The following is a 7,292-nucleotide window of genomic DNA, read 5'->3' as shown; positions in this document are numbered from 1 at the left end:
CCACTTTCTTGTGGTCTTTATCGCTGTTTTCTTTTCCGCTGTGTGTCTTTCTTCCTAGCACGTATTTGTGTTGGTAGGAAACGTGAGTCTTCCTCATTTCCATCCTTCTCTCCTTTTGAATTCACAGAATGGTTTTTTTTCTGAATACTTGCTAGTTCCTTTGTCACAAGATTGAGAGATCTGTTTCTTTACTTTGGTGAAGTGTCCCGAGACATGCTGGAGAGGCTATGTCTACCAGTTGGCCTGGGAACGTCACTGTACCCTCCATGGAAGGAGAGAAAGTGGCTAGAGACAGGAGTCTGGGTGTTTACACTGCAGCCCCTACAACTGGACGAGAGGAGCAAAAGAAAATTGAGGTAGAATATCCAGATACAAAACGGTTAATAAAAACTAGACTTTGCTCAGTTGGATTATTTATTTTCTTGTACAGCCACTACTTAACCATGTAGAACCCTCTAATTTGAAGCTCAATCATAACTCAAAGGCAACCACGTCAACAAATTTTTCAAGTCTTATGTCTCTTCCGAATAACATAAGAACAATGACTGTTCAGAAGTTCCGAGTGTTAGCTATCCATAGTGTTCGGCAAACACCATTAAACAAGGAGGGATGTGGTGTCCTTGAATACATTATATTCTCGTATCGTGTGTTGAACCCCTGGGTCATTGGTAGTGTAGCGGTCCCACGCAGAAAGTATGGGCTCACTTTCCCATTTCACACCCCCGTACACACAGCTGCGGTGAATTATGGACTATAAACTGAACTCGTTCAAATGTGTGAACGGAACGTTGAACTAGTTTGCATGGAAAATAAACTACTGCTAGTAATATTATATCAGGCCCGATTTGACCGGGGTGGGGGTTCAGGTGGTGGTGTGATTGGCTGACAAGCTGTCCAGGGTGTGAATTGCCTCTTGCCCAAATTCAGCTAAGATGTGCTCCAGCTCACAAATGACCCTAATGAGGAAAGGTTGGATGGATGAATACCCCCATTTGCTCAAATCTAGAACAGGCCCAGAAATATATTTCTCACCCTCTATAAATTCTGAAATTCTGGTCAACTTTTGCACTCAAGTAGATGCAACGACGCTAAAGAAAATACCGTATTGGCCCGAATATAAGACGACCCTGATTAAAAGACGACCCGCTCTTTTTCAAGACTCATGTTTGAAAAAAGACTTTTTGAACACCAAATAATTTTTTATACTGAAAATAATTACAGTACATCTGAAACAAATGATTATCACAATATATTGGAGAGAAAAAGCATGTTATTTTGCCTCATTCAAATCTTAATATCTGAACATTTAAATATGTAAACTAAAGTGCAATCACATTCGTAAATGAATGGCTTCTGGTTTTTGAAATGTAAATTACATCATAACTTCTCCTCAGCTGCCGGTTAACCTGGCCGATCTTCGACCCACTTTTCTCCAGATCGTCGCTATGTTTCTCCATTTTCTGTTATCTCCTATTATTTTCTTCTCTTTTCTTTCTTACCACTAGTTTTTATTTTTCTCCTTCGTGCTACCGCTATTTTTATTTTTGTTCTTTGTGACAGGGGTTCGCTTTGGCCTGGGGAGTCAAATTCAGCATTCGCTTCAATGATATCTGGCGCCATCTAGCGTCGTGAATGGGTATAATATCTAGACCCCAAATATAAGACGACCCCCACTTTTTCAGTCTTATTTCAATGCAAAAAGCACCGTCTTATATTCGGGCCAATACGGTCGTCGAGTTCGCACACACTATAATGACCAAGCAATGTTCATTTCAAGGTATGATGTTATAACATTGTCGGATCGTGTCAGCATCTGTATCCAACATATGAGAGCCCATTGCCTTTTTGTCAACTCTTTAACCTACATACTCTTGCACCATCACATACGCCTCAATGCCTTTGCACGTCAATCTGTCCATGCGCTATTTTTGTTTTACTTCTTCTTTGCATCCCTCCACTCATCTCCCACTCCTTGTCAATTGTCAACCCCCACTTCTCTCCCTGTTTTCTGACCAAGGTTCCTTAGCCCAGCTGGCATGGCTTTCCTCGCGGTGTAGTAAAATATAAATATAATAAGGACGTTTTTGAGCTGGTGAATCCATTCTGAGCGGAGAAACATCACCACAGAGCCCACAGATGTGGCACACACTCAGGAGAGCGAAAGAGCGAGTTAGAGAGAGTGGGGTGGGGGTGGAGGGGGGGGGGGGCAAGAGGAAGAGTGGGAGAATGAAACCTCAATTGACATGAAAAGAACATTGACTACATTATTGTTGGCCTGAACCAACTGTTGCGCTTGTTATTACGGAACCTCATACAAATCTTCATATATGTGTGCAGGTTCGAAAGATTCTTCTCAGACCCAACCCAAAAATCTCCTATTTTGGGACTTTTCGCATGTAATTATTAATATGGGATTCAAGTGCATTAAGAAGTAGTAATTTGTGTGCAGCTGGCTAGTGTTTGTACTCCCAGCAATCACTACAACAACTCCTTGTCAATCTGCACAGCCAGACATTTTCTAGGGAATAAGCTTATGACCTGCCGTCTTGACGGCATGCATGAAAGCTTAACCACGGATATATGACTGTGTGTGTGTGTGTGTGTGTGTGTGTGTGTGTGTGTGTGTGTGTGTGTCCGCGCGTGTGTGCATGTTTTCATGTGCTTGGTATCACAGCAGAATGAACTTCAGTCCCTTGGCCCAGCTTTTTTGTTTGCTTTAGCCATGCGGTGGCTAGCCTTACCCGCTAACTGAGCCACATTTAGTCTACTTTTATATCATCCTGCTTTTACTTTCCCTTTAGCCAACTGCATTACATTGAGCTAGCCTTAACACGAATGGCACTGATGTCTTGCTTTACTGTTGGTAGTACGGTTTTGTGGTTTCTACTGGCTTTCTCAAAAGGCAAAAAAAAAAAATGTATGCGCAGAGGTCCGACGTTCACCAGTTAAGATTTGTGTTTTCAGAGTGGACATCTAGTCAAACTTTATCCACATGTCTTGGAAGAACAAGACTTTTGAGATCTATGGCTGGGCTACTCCAAATACTTAGAGGCCCTGTGTATAAAGATGTAGTTTTAGGTGTTTATTGTGGTCAGGGGTTGGGCCTTGGAGTGTGTGGAGGGACAAAAAAGGGAAGGAGAGGGAGGAAGAGGGATGGTGGTTTTAGCCACCAGCTGCTGTTACCTTGAGCATAACGTCCTTTAACCCCCATTACAACAATCTGCCACAAGCCACAAACACGCTAGCTACTACTGCCTGCAAAACAACCCAAACTCACTTGTTTACCAGATAATGTGCCATATAGTCACTCACACCCCGAAAAGCTCCACACTTACGCCCTAATTTTTCCGATGCGTCCCACATTGCCCTATTTAATTTTGTCCCTGCTGCTCTAGTTTTCTTTCGCACTCTGTCTTGTTTACTTTGCTTCTTCCTCAACATTTCCTTTCATTTCTTTTTTCCTCGGTCAAAATCGGTGTTGGTTACAGCCCTGGGTATGCGTGGGTAACCCTAGTGCCCATGTAAAGGCCCTCTTCGATGTCTCATTGGGCTCCAGTGCCAGTGGATAAAAGTCAAAAGAGATTACGGGCCTGGCACCCATCTTCCTCTGTCCTGCCACTGTGGCCTCTTATTTTCCGGAGAAAATTAATAACTTTAACAAACATCAATGAGAAAGCAGACTGATGCTGGTTGTTATTTTTTTTCCTGTGCGTGTGAGTGTGACCATGTGAATGTGCACTGTGAACACATGCCTTGGATATGCATGGGTTCGCGTGTGCATTTGTGGGCCTGCATGAGTGCTGGAGCTCATACCTTCAAGGATGTGATCCATAGCAGTAATATTGAAGGAGTCCGTCCAAAGAGGCACACGAAAAAGAAACCAAGCCAGGAAGCCGGGCACAATCTGGTTTTGTCTGGTGGGATTGTTTCCTCCATGAAAGAGTGTGGCGTCTTGAGGCGAAGACAAGTTGGGAGATGGACGGATGAAAGGAAGGAAGGATGGATGAGAAAATGTGACCACTTCTGAAGCATTGTCGACAGCCGCGCTGAATAGGCAGCGTGCCTGGCTGGAGCCACGCCTGTATTTATGATCTTCAAAGGAAGGATGGCACACACACACACAAGCACACACTCACGCACAACCCACTAAATGTGATAGTCGCAGGAAAACATGTGGTTGAGCAAATGTGGATCCTCACAAATTTGCATATAGTTGCTGCTGTTGCATGCGTGTGGTTGAGCGCATGAGCACACCAGCGCGGGAATGCTCAAATATCAGTGGCTCTGCAGTTGTGCATGTCATTCGAAATGCCGCATGTGTTTACTGTGGAAGTGGAAATACACTTACAGGATGTGGACAGTGCATATCATGAAACAAAGGTTAACCCAGGGCAAGGAACCATTGTTGAATGTATGTTATGCTATCTGTCCGTGTCTGACCTGTAAACTGACAAATCTGATCAACTGAGCCAGTTGTCCTTTAAATACACTGATCAACAATTGATACACGTTTCGAACCATGCAACACAACCGCGCTGAAAGGCTAAACGCGTTTGACGATACATGAATAGATCAGGCCACTAAAGAATTAACAACAGTCCGTGTGGCAAGTTGGGTGCTTGTCGGCAAAGTACTCACGTGTCTCTGCTCAACAGTACAATTGACTATCTTAAAAATGCACATCCTATTCACAATGTTACCAAAACAGTAACTTATCACACAATAAGGTCAAACTTTCTTTTCCCTGTGTTCCCTGTGTCTCGTGAAATCACTCAAAGTATCTCTTTTTTTGTAAGTCTCACTTCCAAGAAATCTTTTGGCTACACACAAAGACTAACACCCCCCCCCCCCCCCACACACACACACATTTATTTACAAGTAAATCCAATACAAACCGAGACAAATCTGAGACATTCAAGGTCTCCTTTAGATTCGGAAATTCCACAATCCAAAACAAACATGTTTTCTTTCAAATGCTATGCCACAAGGAGAACACTCAGTGACCAAATCAATAATCATATTTTAACATTATTCAATCGCACATTGTTGCTAATTATTCTTTTTAGCTTTCTTCATAACTCTTGAAATTCTAGTTTAACATTCGGGCATGACATAAAATTTATGCGATCCATTCAAAGTGCTCCTTAAGTGTTATACTATTTCAACACGATCACCAACTTGGTCTTTGCTTCCCTTCGGTGCAGCTTGAAGCCCACCGTCATGATTTAAAAACTGTAATCTTAACAACAGCAGGAAAGTAATTTGTCCTCATGGATCACTGATTGAGTGGAGGTGAATGAATTTATGGTTGTGCTTCTTGCATTGGAGCAGCAAAAGTGTATCTTTGTCTGCAGCGACTTCTGTAGCCAGACCCTGGGTCTCCAAAGCAATAATTACTTCTAAGATTATATATGAGAGCCTTACCCTCACAAAGCTGGAAGCAACTCAAAGGAAACACTAACACCTTTATGACAATGTTTGATTTCCTCAGCCAGCGTGTATGGGCCTTTGCTGGAAAGTTCTACACAAGTGTCAGTTGATGTTCTATTTCAGCTCAAAAGTAAACACGGTTATGTTTGGCTGTTTGCCGTTTATGTGAATCTCTCTTTGTTGTCTGCTCTCCATCAAGCAACATGAAACGTAGCAGTGCTGCTAAAATACTTTACGGTGTTGACGCTCGCAAATAATAAAACATAAAGTGTGTGCACATTCAGTCTTGTGCACAGTTCAGCTCATTCAAAGGAGGTGGCCAGAGAAACTGGGGGGAGACCACTGAATTTCTGCAGGTAAATATTTGAGGAGCTAATTTAGAGGGGCTGTGTTTGCTGGTGTTAAAAAACAAGTGTGTTAAAATGTGTTATTTGTGTTTGCAGGGATGTGTGTGTGTGTGTGTGTGTGTGTGTGTGTGCAATGAATCTAGATTACTGTATTACTTCGAATGATTGTCGGGGCTATTTGAGCTAGTTTGTTCAGGAAAAGAGACAATCGAGGTTTCAGTTAGTCAGCCACTGACCACATAATATGTTGCACCTAAAATTTGGATAATTTGTCAAGCAAACCTTCGGGCCTGCTTCCTGTTCACGCAACTCACCTTTGACCTTTTGGCATATTATCATGAAATCTTCAAGAATTTGTCAGCATTTAACCTCTCTACAACTTGTGCCACACTGGAGCAGGGGCCAACAAAGGGCACCCAGGACCACTTTGAGATTTGTGTGCCTTGCTCAAGAGGACCATTAGCCCTCTTGGTTGAACGCTGGTTGGCTGCAAAAAAAAAAAGGCAAATATGAACATCACCAAATATTAACATCACCATAACAATACCAATACCATGTAATGCACAGATTCCCCCAAATGCCTGTTTTGCGTGTTCACCTACATTTGATGGGTTTTAGTGGATGTCACAATTGATGCCATGCATGTTAAATCTTGAGCATCCCCACCACAAAGTTGGATAATCTTGTGCTACCAACTTTATGAAAACAATTTGGGGCTGGCCCTTTCTGTCCAAGCATGGCTTTGCCTCAGTCTACCAAGCAGGGTCCAAAAATGCATGGTTGGAGGAGTTCGGTGGGAGACCTACTGGATGGGCTAGAAGAACCTCTTTCAGGTTCAACATCAGTCATCTCTGGCCCTTACAAATGGTTTTGCCAGATAAACTGACAACAATTCTCACAGAGCCCCTCCAACATTGTTTTGAGTCTTCCTGGAAGACGGTAAATTGTTCTGTATTTACCCGGTATTCATAACCATGGGACATAATTATGGCTTTAGTTGTTGTTTTTGGTGTTGTTGCAAATTTTGGCTTGTCCCATCAGGGGTCGCCCCAGAGGGTCACTTTCATGATTTGTTTATTTGTTTATTTATTTATTATTATTATTTTTTTTTTTAATGAGGCCCTTCTTGATGCAACCCACTTGTTTTTGTTTTTAAACCCATGCAATCTGCACAAAAGGCAGCGGTTTGTAACACTACAACACCAGTACAATTTCTAACAAATAGTGTATTCCAGGGAAATCTATCCACCCAATTTCTACAGCGCATACCCTCATCAGAGATGGAGCTGATCGCTGTCTTTGGGCGAGAGGCAGGGGACACCCGGCAGATTGCTGTAGCCAGTTGCAAGAATCAGGTGGACAAACAACCGGTCCCACACGCATTTACCCACATGGATAATTTCTCTCTCATGCATGTTTTTTGGAACTAACGAAGAAGAAGGATGACATCAAAAACTGTACACACCAAGATTCAAACTCGGAACCTTGGAACTGTGAAGCAGACAGGCTTACCAC

This window comes from Hippocampus guttulatus, chromosome 11 (assembly GCF_054856545.1).
Source record: "Hippocampus guttulatus isolate MCC_2025c chromosome 11, RoL_Hgut_1.0, whole genome shotgun sequence".
Classification (NCBI taxonomy): Eukaryota; Metazoa; Chordata; class Actinopteri; order Syngnathiformes; family Syngnathidae; genus Hippocampus; species Hippocampus guttulatus.
The sequence above is the reverse complement of the archived record's forward strand: the minus strand, read 5'-3'. Positions refer to the sequence as shown.